Source organism: Polistes fuscatus, unplaced genomic scaffold, assembly GCF_010416935.1.
Source record: "Polistes fuscatus isolate 324 unplaced genomic scaffold, CU_Pfus_HIC Scaffold6, whole genome shotgun sequence".
NCBI classification, from domain to species: Eukaryota; Metazoa; Arthropoda; class Insecta; order Hymenoptera; family Vespidae; genus Polistes; species Polistes fuscatus.
In genome coordinates, this window is record NW_025113140.1 from 11,065,552 (window position 1) to 11,084,715 (window position 19,164).

The 19,164-nt window shown below is 28.7% G+C and overlaps 1 protein-coding gene across 11 annotated transcripts in view; it reads right to left on the reverse strand.

Moving 5' to 3' along the window:
• The window catches only part of LOC122523428 (regulating synaptic membrane exocytosis protein 1), a 118,614-nt gene extending 99,973 nt beyond the window's left edge, over positions 1-18,641 (reverse strand). For 9 of the 11 annotated variants that reach the window (XM_043645159.1, XM_043645164.1, XM_043645163.1 and 6 more), the window contains exons 1-2: positions 18,459-18,641; positions 18,064-18,289 (exon numbers count right to left, since the gene is read on the reverse strand). The gene's annotated coding sequence lies outside the window, so the exon portion shown is untranslated. Of the gene's footprint in view, positions 1-10,642; positions 10,705-18,063; positions 18,290-18,458 lie in introns of all 11 variants that reach the window. The other 2 variants (XM_043645160.1, XM_043645161.1) reach the window with 2 other exon arrangements.
• Between the last annotated feature and the right edge of the window lie 523 nt (positions 18,642-19,164).

A 19,164-nucleotide genomic window follows, 5' to 3' on the forward strand; every position in this document is an offset into this window, starting at 1 on the left:
CGCAACAATATGACACGTGCGCGAGCACGAACGAAAAAAATAAAAAAATGGAAAGAGGGAAGTTATTTAAATTCCAGGAGGAACTCAATTGCGGCCATATCTTGTCGAGCCTAAGCTATTTTCTCGCTCACCCCTAACCAATTTCTATCTTTCTTCCACTTATTGTCGATCTACTTTAAGGGCTACGAAAGCTGAAGCTTTATGAGAACGTTCGGGAAGTTTTTCTTTGAGCAAGCAAATTTCCGGGAATCATTTTAACCAACTCGTTCAACCAACTTACCAACCCAACTCACTTTTATCTGTTTCTATGTGTATATATATTTCATCATCTCGTGGGTTTAATTTATTCATAGATAAAAATCACTTTGGAAGAAATTATTTCTTATCTCTTTAATTTTGTCGAATCATTTTGTCGGATTTGATTCTATAATTAAACGAAAAAGGAAAAGAATAAAACGTAAATGAAAAAGATTTTCGTTCAAATTTGCGAACAAACTATTTTATTCTCTCGTTAAACTAGACTCGAATATGAAATAATTAAAAATCGAATAAAATATAATTTTAATTTGTAAAAAGAACACGTTGAGAACTTTAAACATCGTAAAATATAATAATAAATACCTATAGACGAGGATAAAATGCGAAAAGTTCTAACGCAAACTCGTTTGTTCCGCCCACACGAAGTTGGAAGTTTAATTAATCAACAAATTAATTGATCGAGAGCTCTGATGTATATGTATTATACATGTAACACCTAATTTCACGCGATTACGACGATAAAGTCACTAACTATGAATTCGTTGAATTAATCTCGACAACGTAATGCGACAGTGAAACGTGTTATAAACGTTTACAAATGTTAAATGTTGTAAACGCGTGCATTTTATATCATATTCATTAAAACGGGAATTGGTGATTACTTTAAAACAATTTCAACTATCTCGACATTTTCGAATAGAATTTTTTTATTACGGATACGTAAACGAGTTTACTATACTTTCATGATTTCGAACGAAAGTTTTAGCGAAAATCGTGGATAAGTACGTGCGAAACAAATTTTATTCCTAGCTTTTACTTTTACCGTTCGTTCGTTCGTTCGTTCGTTCGATTGAACTAATAGGATTGTTATTTCCAAATAGAGTTTATTGTTTTTAATTTCTTCTCCATTTTTTTACTACGAATTTTTGTTTTTCTTTCTTTTCATTTTTATTTTTAATAGAAAAGAAATATTAGTATTTTAACGTTTTCATTTAATTTTTCAAAACAAACAAATTTATTTCTATTTATATTTTCTTTTAAAATCATATAAATTTTAATAGCAAGGTAAATTATTATTGTATATACACACACACACAAGTACCTATATTATTATATAATTAGTATAATAAATTTCTTTGTGAAAATAATTTTTATACAATTATATATCATGAAACACCATATCGTAATATACATATTTTTGTTTATCGCCAAAAGAAAAAAAAAACAGTTTATTCGATGTCGGTCAAAATTTTAACACGCATGAAAAAAAAAAAAAAAAAAAAAAATCGATAGAGAATGTCAATCGTTGTTATTTTATACCATTGTAAAATGCGAAACAAACTTCTTGTCTTTTTTTTTTATTTTTTATTTCAACGGTTCTTCGAGCTAGAAAAATCGTCCCTAAAAAAAAAAACATCGATAGGACGCATAAAAAAACAAAATTCAAAACTTTTCTTCTCTTTCTCTCTCTCTCTCTAACATTAACGAACATTGTGCGTCACTCGTTATCGAGTTATCGCCAAAACGTGTAAAAATTGTCATTCATTTTTTTCGTTAAACGTGCCGTGGACCCCCTACCATATTTTATTTCCAGCTCGACGACTTGCACAAAGTTTTGATTATTTCTTTTCCTTCTCCCCCGGTAGAAAAATGATCAGCTATCTCTTTTTCTTTAGAGTATAACGTTACCCAAGTTCATTCCACAGAGAAAATCTAATCTCGATAAACGTGTGTTGTCAAGGAAGCCTTCGGTGAAATGCTTTTTTGTCGAAAAATTGTCGAATTAGTTCTAAATCGATAGATCTATCTTCCTCGATCTTTTTATTTTTCTTTTTCGTCTTTCGTCGAATTTTCTTCCTGACATTTTTTCGATTAACTCTACTCGACCAGAAAGAAAATAAACGTTTTGCAAACATCATTTTTTTTCTATTTGTTTACTAAGAAATTGTTCTTTTCTTTTTTTTTTTTATTTTTTTATATTCTAGCATTCAAATATTGTTTCGTGTAATTTAATTCGATGAAATTATAGCGTGAATATTTTTGCAACAAAATGCTTTTATATAAATCGAATAATTATGCTATATTAATCTTTGTATTTTATTATTTTTTAATTTTTTTTTTTTTTTTTTTTTTATTGATTTAGTTACAAAAGACGTTTGTACGTTTTAATATATTTTACGCGAGATAAATTGTATGTATTATTTTATACAAATTTTTGTTATAATAAAAATGTAACGTATATAAGTGGAAAAATATGTCTATATAAAAATAATTTGAAATATGTTGAGTCGCAATTGACATATATGAAACTTTTCTCGGGGAATGAAATATATTATTTATTATTATTAAATATTAATTTGCAGAAAATCTAAATAATACAAAAGCCAATTACTTTATCGAACTCAGAATTTAAAAAAAAAAGAAAAGCAAACCAAAAAATACTTATTATTGATCAATAATAAAAACTGATCAAATAAATGAAAGTAATTAAAACACATATTATATTGGACCAAAAATTCATATTACAAAATGTTTCCCGATTTAATTATTAAAAATATTTATTAATCGAGTAAATAAAAGTTAATCAAAATATTATATTGAACGTACATTTATATTATTAAACGCTTTCCTCCGATAATTATTCAGAATACTGATCAGAAAATATAGGAGTAATTACAAAAAAAGACTATAAATATTTTCATAATTTCTCTCTCTCTCTCTCTCTCTCTTTCTTTCTCTTTTGAGTTTTAGAACTTTTTAACAATGTCGGCAACAGTGGAAACATAATTCGAACGATCGATCGATCGACGTGCTTGGTTTGACCGCATATGCGCAAAATTTGTGATCTCCGGCCGTCGAAACCGAGGCAGTTCACGAATGATGAGAGAGAGAAAGAGAAAGAGAATGGGGGAGGGGGAGTGAGAATTTGCTCGTGATATGGACTATCCTCGATTCAGAATTTCAAACTACGCTGGACGTCAAATTTGACAGAATAACGGTGACAGCTCCGTGTTGCTTCTATCAAAGTGAACTGTCCATTAATCTATCCTTGATCTTTCTAACAATTTCAGAATCTAATCATTTTTTCTGTGTATATATATATATATATATATATTACGATGAACTAAAAGTTCGTGCGTTTTAAATTAATATTTCCAAAGTCAATTTTATAAAAACAATCCATTATGCAGTTTCAAAGTAAAATTTCAACACAATAAACACCCTAATATGTATAAATTTTTTAATTTCAATTCATTAATATTGTTGAACGAAAAGAAATTACATTTGTCGAAATTATAGGACGAATCGAATCGAATAAATATTCATAAAAAAAAAAATTTAATTATGACAAAATTATGTATGACCTGCAATAGAGGATAAAAGTGAAACTTGTATTATTATGTATAAAATAATAAATAATAGATTCATGTATACAGTAAGTGTTCTTTAAAATAATACACCGTTACGTTTATTATATTTTGCTTGATAACTATTGATATAATGTCTTTAAGATATAGAAAATTGTTAAATAAATATATTAGTAGATCTTACTTACATATTTAATGAGTTTAACTTGAAAATTTTATTTGTAACAAGTGAATTAAACAAATACGAAAATAATGTACATGACAGCAGAAATACTAGATTTTTTCATATCTAACAATTGGTTGATCATCCTTTGTTCTTACTGTTGTTTCAATTATTTTTAGTATTAGAATCACTTTAATACCGATTAAAGTAAAAATAATATATAAAATATATTTGCTTATAAAAATGGCATGTCTATTAATATATTTCTAATATTAAACAATTTCGAGATCAGATATTTTATTAGATGAAAATTTTCAACTGAAAATCATCACTGGCCGGAAACGTTAAGAAAAAGATGTTTTTTAATTTAAACAATACGGAATATTAGTATAGTACAGTACTGTGTTGGATTTACCTTAATTAATTGATAATTAATCGAAAACAATGTGTATTGTAATTTAGAAGCACTAAGTATATGTTCGAAGCACCGTCTTCCTCGAAATCCACCGTTGAACTGATTCATTATCCTCTTTTATTGAATGTTGCTTACATGACTTTTCTTATATGGTATATACGCATAACGAAAATAATATTCGTAATAAATAGAATTTCCTTTTATTAGGAAAGTCATATAAATAATATTCAATAAAAGAACTTTCACATAAGACAACATGCCAGTCTAACGATGGATTTCAAAGAGAACGGTACGTTGAATTTATACTTGTAATAATAATAAAATAATATTCGTAATAAATAGAATTTTTTTTTTTGAAATTTATATGAAAAACAATCGATAAAAGAATTTTAATTAATTTTCAGAGAGAGAGAGAGAGAACAATGAGAGCTAGTATAACCATGGATTTTTAAGAAAACATACATTTGTAAAATTCAATTTATCCATATTATTTTAATAAGACAATGATTAATAAAAAAAAAAAAAGAGTAAGAAAGATCAACCCTCGCGTCGAATAAATTACTAAATCTTTTACAAATAAATAAAAATTAAAAAAAGAAGACCTTATCATTAGAAAGTATTCTCAAACGTGTACACGATACACATACATGTATTCACAAATATGCATATAAATGTATAGACACACGCCCACACTTTTACATACGTATACGAAACACTTACGTAAAAACCTTCCTTTATTTTTACGAACGAACGTGAGGATACGAATTCTGATTAATCTCATCGTCATTATCGACTTCGTTACTAACCGTTATTCGAACAATTCCCATTGAAATATTCAACTACGAGATAACGAAGTTTCAGTTTCGTTCAAAGCTTCCTATTTTTTTCCCCCCCATTGTTATAATAAAGAGAAAAATAAAATAGAAAAAAAAAGGTAGAAAAAAAATTCGAAGAAAGGAAAGGAAAAAAAAGAGACTGGGAGAAAAAGGAATATCATGACAATCATAATGCAATGAAAAAATTATATAAGAGGAGATGTGTGCATGGAACATATTATTAAAAAGATACAAAGAGAGAGAGAGAGAGAGAGAAAGAGAGAAATGTAAAAAAGGAAAATAGAAAGAGAAAGAAAAAGAGAAAAAAAATAAGCAATATTATACGTGAAATCGTGTCGGAACATTCGTATCTTCCCTCTCCCTCACTCCCTCCTCTTATCAATCTCTTTGTCTCTCTCTCTTTTTCACACGAAATGATTCACTTCCTGACTCGTTGCGTGCAACTGAACGTTTTCAAGCTGTCCTTCTCTCGAAGTTTGAATATTTCATCGAAGAAGAAAGATAAGAAGAGCTGGAAATAGTGGAAATAGAAAAGAAAAAGAAAATGGAGAGAAGAGAGATAAAGAGAAAGTAAAACAAAATGGCGACGGAGAAAGTTAAAGGACGATCTAGTTGTTCATGCTTACAATTAGTTTATTAAAGAAAAGAAAGAGAGAGAGAGAGAGAGAGAGAGTAATACGATTCATACATATATACATGTACGTATGTAATATATGTGAATATGTGTATGTGTATCTACATTTCTTTCTCTTTTTGTGGTTTTTCGCACTGTCACGAGGACGACGACAATGAGGCTTTTACAAGAATTGCACAAGACAATGAAAGACTCATTCGCATAGTTATCATTCCCTATCTCTTTGTTGAGAAAAATAAAGGGAATGGGAATGAGAAGAATAATGAATAAAGAGTGATGATGAACGTAGAAAGTGTATATTCGTATGTGAGTTAGTGTGAATAAGCGAATAGTGTGTTATGATTGTGTCCAAGGATCTTCTGAAGAACTCGAAAAGAATTTAACAAAATACTTCCCGATGTAAAATTTATCTTACGATTCGTTTATAACATTGACGACACCTTTCTCTTAATTTATTTCCTTGTTTTTTCTATTCAAAATAAACTAATGGGGTCTAATTTATTTCGAAATTGATTGGAAAAAATTATTTCTAATTTTTGTTTTGTTTTTTTTTTTTCGTTTAGCATTAATTATCTTCGGTACGGTTTGGTATGTGCGCACATATGTATGCGCTTGTGCGACGACTCTATTTTATTTCATTCAATTTTCTCTCTCTCTCTCTCTTTCTCTCAATTAATTATATTTTTTATTTTAATTTCAAATATTGCTACCGATGTTATTTGATTTCTTATTTTTTCGTTTCGAATTAATCATTTATATACCGTACGTATATATAACGATAACGTAAACGCAGAATTATGCGCGAATAAAATAATTTCTCTATCAGATTAAAGAAAATTATTATATTTTACAAGCCTAATTATAGAAGCTTGAAATGTGTCAAGAAAATATAATAAATTTGTAAAATAAACTAGAAAGCTTTTGACTCATGCTTAAAAAACTTTTAGTCGAGTTTATGCATATGTATGAATAAATATACATATATATATAATGGTACATTCTATCCTTCGTTGTTATTTATTTCTTTTAAGAAACAAACACAAAAAAAAGGAAAGAAAAAACTAACAAACGAATGAAATGAATGCGAAATCTTTAATTGGACGAATTTTACGTAAATTCTCTCTCGTTCTGGGTATTCACTTGGAGGATTTCGCGAAGAATAAAAAAAAAAAGAAAAGAAAAGGAAAAAGAAAAAATGTCTATCCAATGATTTTAATGAGGTACAACTTTGTGGTGTTCGACAAACAAAGCGACGAACGAAAGAAAAACAACGTGACAAAAAAAAACAATAAAAAATTAAAAGAAAAATTGAAAAGAAAATAGAAAAGGGAGAGAGAGAGAGAGAATAATATAAAAAGAACATAAACATAAGAATGGTGAGAAAGGCGAAGCTAGAAAGGTGCAAAAGAAAAACAAAAATTAAAACCAAGAAAGAAATATAAAAAGGTCGAAGGGAGAAGAAATGGCAGTGGAGGGGAAGGGGTTAGGGAGAGGGGGAGGATAGGAGAAAGAAAAAAAAAAGGAAAGGAACAAGTGATTTATGTCGAATGTTCGTTGTAATCGTGGAAAATCGATAATAGTCGGCTAGCCGAGGAACATCATCCCTTGAGGGGTGAAAACTTATTAACAATCTCATCCCTAACCCCATCCACTTCTTACCATCTCCGCCAGCACCATCACCGCTACCACCATAACTACACAACCAGAGTACTGCTACCACTACCACATTTACAAACTTCGGAAAGTTTCACGAAAAGGGAGTAGGTAGTAACGGATTAGTAGAAAATTATTCAGTTTTATCCCGTGGCGGAAGATCTGTAACTCTATCCAAGTTAAAGAGGGGTGTAGAAGAGGGAGAGGGAGAGGGACAGGGAGATAAAAAGAGAAAAAGAGAAAGATGAAATTAAACGAAGGACATATCCCACCTGTAAATACGATCCTTTTGATACTCTCCAAATGAGATAAAAATGAGAACAAAAAAGAAAAATAATAATTCATTCTTTTTAAAAAAGAAGAAAGAGAGAGAAGGAGAGAAATTTTGATGAAATACAAAAATAGAAATATGACCGATAGTCGACCGGATGTACGTTTTTATAGGGATAAAAGAAAAAAAAAGACTAAAAAAGAATATATTCAATCCTATTAAACGAGATTTGAATCCTTGAAAAGAAATACCCAGAGAATGGATATTTTTTTTTATCCCCCCACATCCTACTCGATAATAAACTTAATTCTTATTTTTTAGTTTCGTTGTGTAACGGCTATCGCGATCTTTTGAATATTTCCTTTTGATCTATAATTTTTTTTTTTTTTTATTAATAATAATAATAGACTGCACAGTTCGTTGATGACACGAGTGTAAAATTGTGTAAAATTGTATACGCGTATTATATGTAATAATACACGTATATATTCTCTGTCTCTTTGTCTATCTCTTTTTATCAACTCTATGTTTATTTTTCTTATGAATACATGCGTGATGAAACCCTTTCACGCGAGAGTTTATTTTAGAAAGATATTTATTTCAAAGAGTAAATAATAATAACCCATCTCTTCATTTACTATCGTTACTATCGTAACTCGTCTCTCACACTTTGTTTGATCTTATTTATTTTTATTTATTTCTTTTTTTTATTATATCCTTAAATTTATTACATTTCATTTTATTTGTTAATAAATATGCTGAATTCGAAAGTAGTTGATAATTCAAGATCAAATTATAATCGAGTGTAAAATTAATTACCTATCACGTATATTCGTTATGTATATATCGTGTACTTCCTTTCTCGCACACACAAACACACACTATTATCCGTTTCTGTTTTTTATTTCTATCTATCTATCAATCTATTGATCTGTCTATCTCTGTCTTAATTTATGTACCGTGCGTATTGAGTATTTATCTTACGGATATACTTTTGATGATAGCTATTCAGTTTACGTGAATAACGTTATATATATATTATATATTATATGTGTATATATACATATATATATACAATATACATGTGTATATGGGGCATTCCATATCAAATCGATCATTTTTGACCTCGACATCTTTCGATTTGTTTGAAACTTTTAATCATTTTCTACACCTCTTTTTTAAATGTTTTGTTTTTTAATGTACTTTTAGGAAAAATAAATAGAATGGGCAAATGGACAAATGGGCGAGGGGTCGGGGTCAAAAGTGTTCGATTTGACGTGAAATGTCCTATATACGTATACATATATTTCGAATGCATCTACAGAGAGAAATTTAATCTTTAAATTTCGCAATACACATGAGCGCACAAATACACTCGTATACATATGGTATATATATATAGATAAATCTAAAGATAAGTTTCAAATACACATAGGAAATAAATGTATATATGTGAGATTAATCGATAGCTTTTAGTATACATATATAATCGCAAATGTATTCGTTCTTTTCTCTCTTCCTCTCTTTCTTGTCAGTCCTTAAATCGTTTCTACGTATGTGCATGTTTTTGTGAGTATCTTTTTGTTTAATAGTATAACGAGAAAGTGAGATAAAGAATGTAGTTGTCAGGAAACAAATTGGAAGATTAAAACACGTATGTTTATGTAATTGTAAATTTGTACGATAGGGGAAGATACCTTGACCTTCCAACGAATATTAATAAATAAAAAATCTGAATATATATTTATATAGAGATAAATGAAAATATTTATACCGTACAAATGAGAAGATAAATAAATAAAGATTTTAATATTGCTACTGTACCTCTTGCCATCCTGACGCAACTCTACGCTACGTATAATATTTATATACGGATTGTAATTGAATTGTTAGAATCTGTGCAGTAATTAAACGACAATCAGTAATTCAATGAAGAAGCCTAGCGTTAAGTTCAAATAACTGAATTAATTTTCAAAATATATATATATATATATATTTTAAAAAATGTTTAGTTTTAGTATTAAACCATAAATTAAATATAAATAAAAAAAATAAATAAAGAGATTTTAGTATTAAAATCAGATTACGCTTTCAAATTTGACCATTCTTCAATTAAAGTCCTTTCATCATCCCACGTATGTTGTTTCTTCTCGTTGATAAGTAAAAAATAAAAATATACATTTTTTGAAAATGCGTACGTGTGCGTACGTTTATAAAGATATAAATTATTTATCGAAAAGAAAAAATAAATCAAATTTGTAGCTTCGCTATTCTTTTTTTTCGTACCTTTATACGTAATTTAGTTGTAAAAGAAAAAATATGAATATATATTTTTAGAATAAAATCTCTCTCTTTTTAAGATATATATATATATATCTTTCCTTTTTCAAGAATTTGTACAAAGAGTTTAATGAAATCTGTAAAACTTATACGCGTGACTACTTATATGGAACGTAGTAAATAGTTCTTCTTATGGAACTAAAAATAAAAATTTATATTCGTATTGCTTCCTCTCTTTTTTTTCTTTTCTACTTTTCTTTAAAAAGATAACGTCTCTTGAGATATATAAACATTTCTTTTTTTGACGTTATCCTTTTACTATAAATCTCCTTTTCTATATATAGAATAGATATTTTATTATTATTTTTTTCCATAACAATGATACACTTCTATATAGACTTAAATATATAACGCACAAAGTAAATAAAAAAAAATTGAAAAATATGACGAATGTATTTCGAATTGCAAAAAATTGAAAAATAAACGTTCATATTTGGAATTTAATTAACAAAAACCTCTTTTTTTATTTGTAATGTCGAAATCATGATAAAAATAATAGAGAAAATGAAATTCGTCTAAATAAAATTTTGAAATGATCAAATTTGTGAAAATAAAAAAGAAAAAAAAAAACAAAATACGTGAAAAAAGGAAAAAATTCGTAGAAAGAGTTTAATTACGCATTTAATTTATTCTCTGTAGAATATTTCAAAGAGCTCACCTATCGTTCGAATTACTAACTACAAGGATATATAATTATGACTGACCTCTGGAATACGACCCTGACCTCTTCCTTGCGTCCTGCCCCAGTAAAATCCAAGCACATGCCCTTGAATAGCGAATTACACTTTCGTTTGCAATTGATTCTGATTGGAAACATTAAAATTCAGTCATGAGTAAATAATACTTCTTTCTCTTGTCGAACTTTTCATTATTTTTCAAAAACATATGCTACCAATTAAATCAGAAATTCTTAAATCAATTGAAAGTTCTTTCGATGATTTAAAAAGTCGTTAAATTATTAAAAACAAAATTTCTTGGAAAACGTTTAGATTCGTAGAGAAAATTGTAATTTAAAAACTTTAGTAAAAGTAAATAATTAACGGTAATTTATAATAAATAGTAATTGATTTCGTTAATTTACTAATTGAGAAAATTCGGATCAACCAAATATCACTTTTATTTTCTAATTTACATTTTACAAAAATATTAAATTATGCATTTTTTTCACTTTATCTTTTTTTTCCATTTATTTTTCATTTCATCGTTTTCAAATCCTTTAAATTACGTTTCCCTCTTGGTGCATACATATATATATATACGTAGCTATCGAGCAAACAGAAGATTCTTATCTAAAGTAAAACTCAATTTCACGGTTTAAAAATTGTAAATTGGCTTAGAGGTTACGTTAGATTAGCCCAAGATGCTACCTCGAGCTAGAACTAAATCGTTATCTATGGAAAACGTGCTACGATTTTCTAGACCTTATATTTATATAACAAATAAAGAATATATATGAGATGTGTACTTATTCGAAAAAAAAAAAATATATATAAAAATAGTATTTATAAGATATTAACAAATTCTCCAAAATATGGATTACATTAAATATCCTAATTATTTCATATGTAATATATTTTGATTATATAAATATTATAATAAACATTTTTCAGAATTTATTTTTAATAATTCTTAACAATAAACAAAAAATTCAAAACTATTATTAAAGAAAAAAATAGAAAATAATTTCTATCATTTTCCCAACCAATCCTTGCGTCCGCATAATACCGAGATAAGAAAATAAAAAGAGAGAAAAAGAAATTTAAAATGATTATTATTAAAATATATTACTGTGGTTTTACATATTCATGGAAAAAAAGCTTCAACTTCTTCGAGAATTATATAAGATGAACAATAATTTTAATTAATATGCATATATTATTATATAAATATAAAATTTCAATATTCTTCATAAATGTACTTATTGAAATTAATATTAACAAAATCAACAAATAATTCAAAATTAGGATATATAATAAATCGAAAATAATTTCTTTCCTCATTTTAAACTAATCCTTGTGTAAAAATATATAATTTTGAAATGAGATAAGAAGAGAGAGAGAGAGAGAGAGAGAGAGAAAGAGAGATTGAAAAAGAGAGAGAGAGAGGGAGGAGGAGGGGATATAGAAACGAACAGAGAGAATCAAAATACCTATGGAATAATACACCACAGTCATGGTCCACAGTTGATAATAATGTCCGTGAGCTTCACCATTATTATATCTTTATACCGATAAGGGTAACTGCCACAAATATTGAACTTTCTCGATCGCGATAGTGATCGGCGTAGAGCTATTACAGGTTGGCTTATTTTCCCAACCCCCCCACAAAAGGGAGAGGGGTTAAATGGGCTCGATCGTTTCACTGATATTATCTACACGATGCCACATTATATTCCATACATATACACACAGATATGCATCTATGTATTTATATGGATATATGTGTATATAGAAGTATACATATATACAATATATAAGGTTGCATATAATCCTGATACCAGCCTATTGTTAATTTTAATTGATTACGCAACACTCAAAAATACCGTCCATAACGATAATGGTTGCTTCGTTAACGAGAGAAGAACGACGTAGTTTCGTCTAATAAGCGCGAGAAATTCGAATGGTTTGAAATGAGAATGTATTTAACACACGTGAGATGTAAGATAATTTGAAGAAGATTTCTAAGAATTGAATAATATATATTTTATTTGCGTTAATGAGATTAGTTTAAAATAATATGTAATAATAAAAATCGAATTTTGATAATTTAGATATCGTTGTATAAATTTTATATATTTATCTCGGAAAATATAATTATGAGTTTAACTCGATTAATATATTAAATAAATTATATATTATTGAAATAAGATAAATATATAAATTATATTATATAATTAAATTTATAAGAGAGATAACAAGCGAAATATAATACATTGAAAAAGATAATTTTAATAATAATAATAAGAAATAAGATTATCATTCATATAACATTCGAATCAAATCAAATGAAATAGTTTACTGTCCTGGGATTACAAGTCCCGTGGATTATATCGTTCCTAAAAGTTCTACAAAATTAATACAAAGAAAGTAGAAAAAAAAAAAGAAAAAAAGAGTAAAATTATCGGAGAGAAGGATATGTTTGCGTCAGATTGCGTAAGAGTCAAGTTGTGGACTTTGTCTGTCCGCTTGTTCGCTTGTAAACACCCTTTCCTACAATGCGACGATACGAACAAATTTCAAACTAACTTTCGATCACCCGATATGACTTTCACCGATATTCTCTCTCCTTCTCTATCTATCTGTCTATCTATCTATCTATCTATCTATCTATCTACCTATCTATCTGCCTTTTCATTCTCTCTTTTGTGATTAACCGTGAGAAATATAAAAAGATATAATACATATCAAAAAAGTTTTGTTTCCACTATATAAGTTAAAACAAATATAATGTCATTTGCGTCAACGTCATTTTAATATTTTTCGTAATTTTTTATTTAACTATATTTTCATTTGAAGCATATAATTTTTAGTTTCCTATAAGTAAAAATAATGACTTTTATTAGCATCATTACATTATTTATGATGTGATTTGAAAATATTATTTGAAATTATATATTCAAATTATATTTCTTAATTTAAAATATAATTTATATTTGGTTCATTAAATATCTTTTTTCCTTCTATCCCTATCTCTCTCTCTTTCTTTATTTTTATTTCTCTCATGAATGATAAATTTATGTCGTATAACATAATACGTAATATAAACGTGATGTCACTTATGTTAACGTCATTTAAATATAAATTAAATCATATTATTAAGTAATTCGCGCGCAATTTAATTTTTTATTTTGTTATTTCGTTCCCTTTTCACTTTCTTTCTCTATTTCTTATTCACGAACTATTCAGTCCCATTGTATTGCTACAAATGTGACGTTATATTAAAATCATGTTAGTATAAATGATTTCACGTATTAACCAGTGACGTAAAATTTTATTTATTTTTATTTCTTATATTTTCTTTGTTCTCTCTCTCACTCTCTCTCTCTCCCTCTCACACAAATACATACACTCTGTCTTTCTCTCTCTTTCTTTGTCTTTTTTTTTTGCTTATGAACTATAAAGTCCTGTCGTAAAACTTACTTACTCTACTTTCTTTCGTAAGAAAAATTACGCTTTACGATGTACCGTATTACGTCCAAGCCATCTATGAAAAGTAACGGAATTACGAAAAAAAAAAAGAAATAATAATAATATAATAATAATAATAATAATAATAATAATAATAATAATAATAATAATAATAATAGTAAATAAATAAATAAAAAGAAAGAACAAATACTGTGAACTTTTTGAAGTCTTGATGAAGTCTTCTTCCATAGAATAAAACAGACCAAAGAGTAGTAAAAACTAAATGATACATGTACACCGTGGAATCCGGAAAAAAAAATCGATAGATTTTAAATTTACGTAAACTATAGCAACAAATACTCTGTGATACGATTTATACTTAATAAATATTAAAATATTCAAATATTCATACATTCACAGAGTTGGATCATTCATGGAAAATATTGAAAATAGAAAGATATTTCATTGTAACAAATCTCTCAACAAATAATAAAAGAATTGATTTTGTAGTTTATCAATAATGAAGGAATCTCGACAAATACAGATTTATTATTTAACTTGAATATTGTCGATTTCGTCAGCGTGAAAAAGAGAAATAAACAGAAAAACATATTGTCAATTCATACGTGCAGGTGTGTTCACGCGTGTGTATGTGTGTGTGTGTGTGTGTGTTTGATTAATTGCTCGTATACTTTTTATCATAAATTTTATCAACGATTTGTCGTTCACGTTTGTTTTTGCGCTATAATTTCTTCATATTTCACTTTCGTTAGCGGATCGCAAAATGAATTATAAGGAAAATTTCAATCAATCAACAATTTTTTCGTCTTTATCGAGCAAGATATTTTTCACGTTAACAAATACAAGCGTTTAAGAAAAATAAGCAAATTAATGAATGAATGAATGAATGTACCTATCACGTGAAAAAAAAAAATTAACATTGTTATACCAATATAATTAATTAAATATTAAATTATTTCAATGAATTATATGAAACTGATAATCATATAAAAATTAAATACAAAACATAATGAAGAATCAAATTATTTCATATACAACCCGAGCTAATAAGACAACTCCAAGCTAAACGTATCGATGATCGCATTACAAAGTATAGGAAACTCAAAAGTAAACCAATCAAATATTAATCCTTTTAATCAACTTGACGCGAATCACTCTTCGTAAAAAAAGAAAGAAAAAATAAAAAAGAAACAGAAAAAAGCAAAGAAAATAAATAACTAAATGCAATTATCTCTGACTAAGAAACGTGAAGTATAAAAAACAATGGTGTATATATATATATATATTTAAAAGCACCATTCAACAAATTATTTAGAAAGACAATAGTGACATTCGAAATCACGTTTCAACATCTATAATGTATTACGTAGATAATGAGATGACGCTCTATGTTAACGAGTTTACGAGCATAATTACGAAACGCGTTGGTAACATTAACGTTTTCGAGAAATTCTTGCCGTTATACTCTCATCAATGCTTAACCTTCATTTCATTTACTCATTTATTTGCCGATATAACAAACAAAACGTTTTTACGCCTTCCCACTCTAATCTCCTTCGAGGATAATTAAACTGGCGTATACGTGTGCCAACCACGAACACATTAACACAAACTTACAAATACAAAGAATTCAATCACACGCACACAAAGATCCAGAACTGTATAGGCATTGAAGACACACGACCCACAGAAATCATGCGCGTAGTACCCAAAAACACAAATACACGGTCACACTAGTCCATTGACACACAGCGCATAGACACTGCATAGTTAGAATATGAAAGAAATAAAAACAAAACAAAAAAAAAAAGAAAAAGAAGAAGAAGAAGAAGCCGAATGAAAGCACGTTTCACACCCGAGCAGCAATCTCCTTCGAAAGTTCCTCCTGTAAATTTCCATAACAAATCTTTTTCGCGCAAGGATAATCGCGATGACGCTGCACTTTCTTTTCTCGCCATTTCGATTTTTCTTTTTTACTTTTTGCCTTCTATCTTTTCTTTTTTTCTTTTTCCTTTTTTTTTTTTCTTTCCTTTTCTATATGAACGCAGGAAGAACTTTCTAACGAGGTTAATACGATAGCAAGAAAAAAGAAATATCTATATATATATACATAGATATACAGATTAAAGGGTAACTGGATCAGTAAAGTAATCATCAATTCGATTACTACACGTTGAAATGACATTTTGTTTTTCTTTTTCCAGTTTCAATATATCAAAAAGTTTATATAACTCTGAATATTAAATGTCATCCTTTTGTTTCCATTTTCTTGTTTAAATAAATAAAAGAATAAAAGAATGCGGAGAAAACGATACAATTTTTTATGGAACATTCATTCGTTGAAAAAAAAAAAGAAAGAAAACGATTATTTTTCCAAATATTATGGCTAGGTGAAATTTTTTAGCTATGTTTTACAATTTGAAAAAAAAAGAAAAAAATTGATTGAATTTTTTTGAAAACTTTTAAAATTAATTTTTAAAATCGGTACAAATTATTTCGCCCAGGAATTATAGTTTGAGAGGAACATTATGAGTATGAAATTTTGCAATACTATGTAATGCCTTTTGTTGAGTTTCCTGTTCAAGAGAGATTTACTTATAAATAAGGCTACCCAACACACTCGTCTACATGCATACACTTAACGTTCTCCTCCTCAGACAAAAGCGAACTGCCACGGAACTTCCTAATTTGCAGTTCACTCGGAACAAGGACATCAAGCCTGTTTTTGTCTCTCTCACTCACTCATCGGCAATTTTTCTCTAAGAAAGTTAAACAAAGTTACAATATTTTACTAACTTTTCTTTCGATACACGAGGAACTCGTCTATTTCGATATACATTTTTCATTGACCTTCTTACTACAGAAAAAGGAAGATAAAGAAAGAGAGAGAGAGAGAGGGAGAGAGAAAAAGACATAAATAATTTTGATATTCGATCAATGAACTTACATTTTATTTCACATTTAAGAAAAATCTAAATTCAAATAAAAAATCTCATCATTTCAAGTTACAGTTCGATTAATTATTTAGCTATTTCACTTCAAATAACCGTAGTTAAGATCGGTCAAACACAGCTGACCAATAAGCTACCTAACCTACTTTTTCATAAACTTTTTGCAGAAAGGAATTTGTAATATTCAATTAACGTACGTAATATTAAATTTCATTCAACCTAAAAGAAAAGATAAAAAAGAAATAAAAATGGAATAATTTAAATCGATGTGAGATAAAATATTACGATTAATTATTTATTTGTTCTACTTCCAACGAGCAGAGTAAACACGTATGACCAATAAGCTACTTAGCCTACTTCCCCATATTTATCACCACCATAAACTCGCCGTAAAAACAAATTTCATATCCGAGCAACCAATGCAATATTGCATTCTATTTTAAATTAAAAAGAAAAAAAACAAAATAAATGTAAACACGAAATGTAATAATGTAGAGATAGAATAGTTCGACCAATGATTTACCTGCTCTACTTCAAACGACCGCAGGATGCGCGTCTGACCAATAAGTTACTTAGACTACTTGCCTGTATAAGTTACCACTTTGAACCTCACCGTTCGATGAGTTATTATTCACTAACCACTTGCGGTATATTTTTACAATACCTAATATATACCAGCATACATTTCTATCAATAACCGATCAAGTGAACTTATTTTGCTAAATCCACGTTCATTATTACAGGAAGATATAGGAAATTTCATTAAAACTATATCAAAGCATATAGAAAGAGCCCAATAAAGGCAGATCTATATAAAAAGTAAGAGTAAAAGTAACAGATAAAAAAAGAAATAGAAACACAGAAAGAGAGAGAGAGAGCGAGGGAGAGAGAGAGAGAGAGAGAGAGAGAGAGAAGGAGAGAGGGGGAGAGGGAGAGGGAGAAGGAGAGAAAGAGAGAGAGAGAGAGAGTAAAGGACAGAATGAAAAAGAGAAGAAGAAATAACCATCGGACAACAAAATCACCAACCTGTTACTTGCAGCGATAGAGGATCCTGTGCGAGAGTTTTAGGTGGGGGAGTGCGTGCGTCTCTCCGTTTCACGTAGGCGCGCTCTCTCAATCCTCTGATATATTTATACTTTCTCTCTATGTACCAGTAGACGGACTATTATATACCGTATATGTATGCCTTTGCTCGAACGACAACGAGATAACACAATTCTCTTAAACTTTTCGTTCACCTTTTCTTTTTAACCTGCATACATATACATATACATATATATAACCAAAAAGAAAAAAAGAAATATATATACTATCCTTCTTTTTAATTATACGTATCTATAATATAAAAAAAAAAGAAAAAAAAAAGAGAGAGAAAAATTATATAAATATATATGTACGTGTGTGTGTGTATATATACATACAAAACGTTATATCACGCGAATCTTCTTTTTAATAGGAGAACGATTAAAGTTAACTGCTATCCCGATTGCTTGAAATGTATTTCAAGAGTATATAATAGGTCCAATATACGAGTATTCGTATAATACAGAATCCGTAAGCGTAGCAGCGGTATCGTGTCGGGCAGGACTGCCCGGCTTGCACTGCCCGGGTCTCCTGTTTCTCCCCACCGTTCCTACCACCTACCCCTTCCTATTCCTTCTCTCCCACTACCTTTCCTATATCTCGATCTCTCTCATACTTAAACCCGACCAACCATCGTCACCCTATACTTTCTCTACATTTTATTATTATGACTGAACGATGAACAGAGAGAAAGAGAGAAATAGTATGTGTGTATGTACATGATTTTGTTTGTGTACGTGTGTTCTTTTTTTTTCTTTTTTTTCTGACCAGGAAGCTCGACTTTATTCCTCTTTCTCTCTCTCTCTCTTTCTCTCTCTGTCTTCCATTCACTTATTTGCACCTGTACGTGTACAAGGATAGTTGTGTGTATAACTCTACGTGTATATGTGTGTGTGTGTGTGTGTGTGTTATATGTATCTCTCTTTCTATCTTTCTCTATTTGAAGTGGTGTATAGCACCTACGTCGTTTCTACACCCACTCCTACGAGCACACAAAGAGCCATCATGGTTTACAGCGCAAGCTCCGTAACAGAGGAGTGGTGG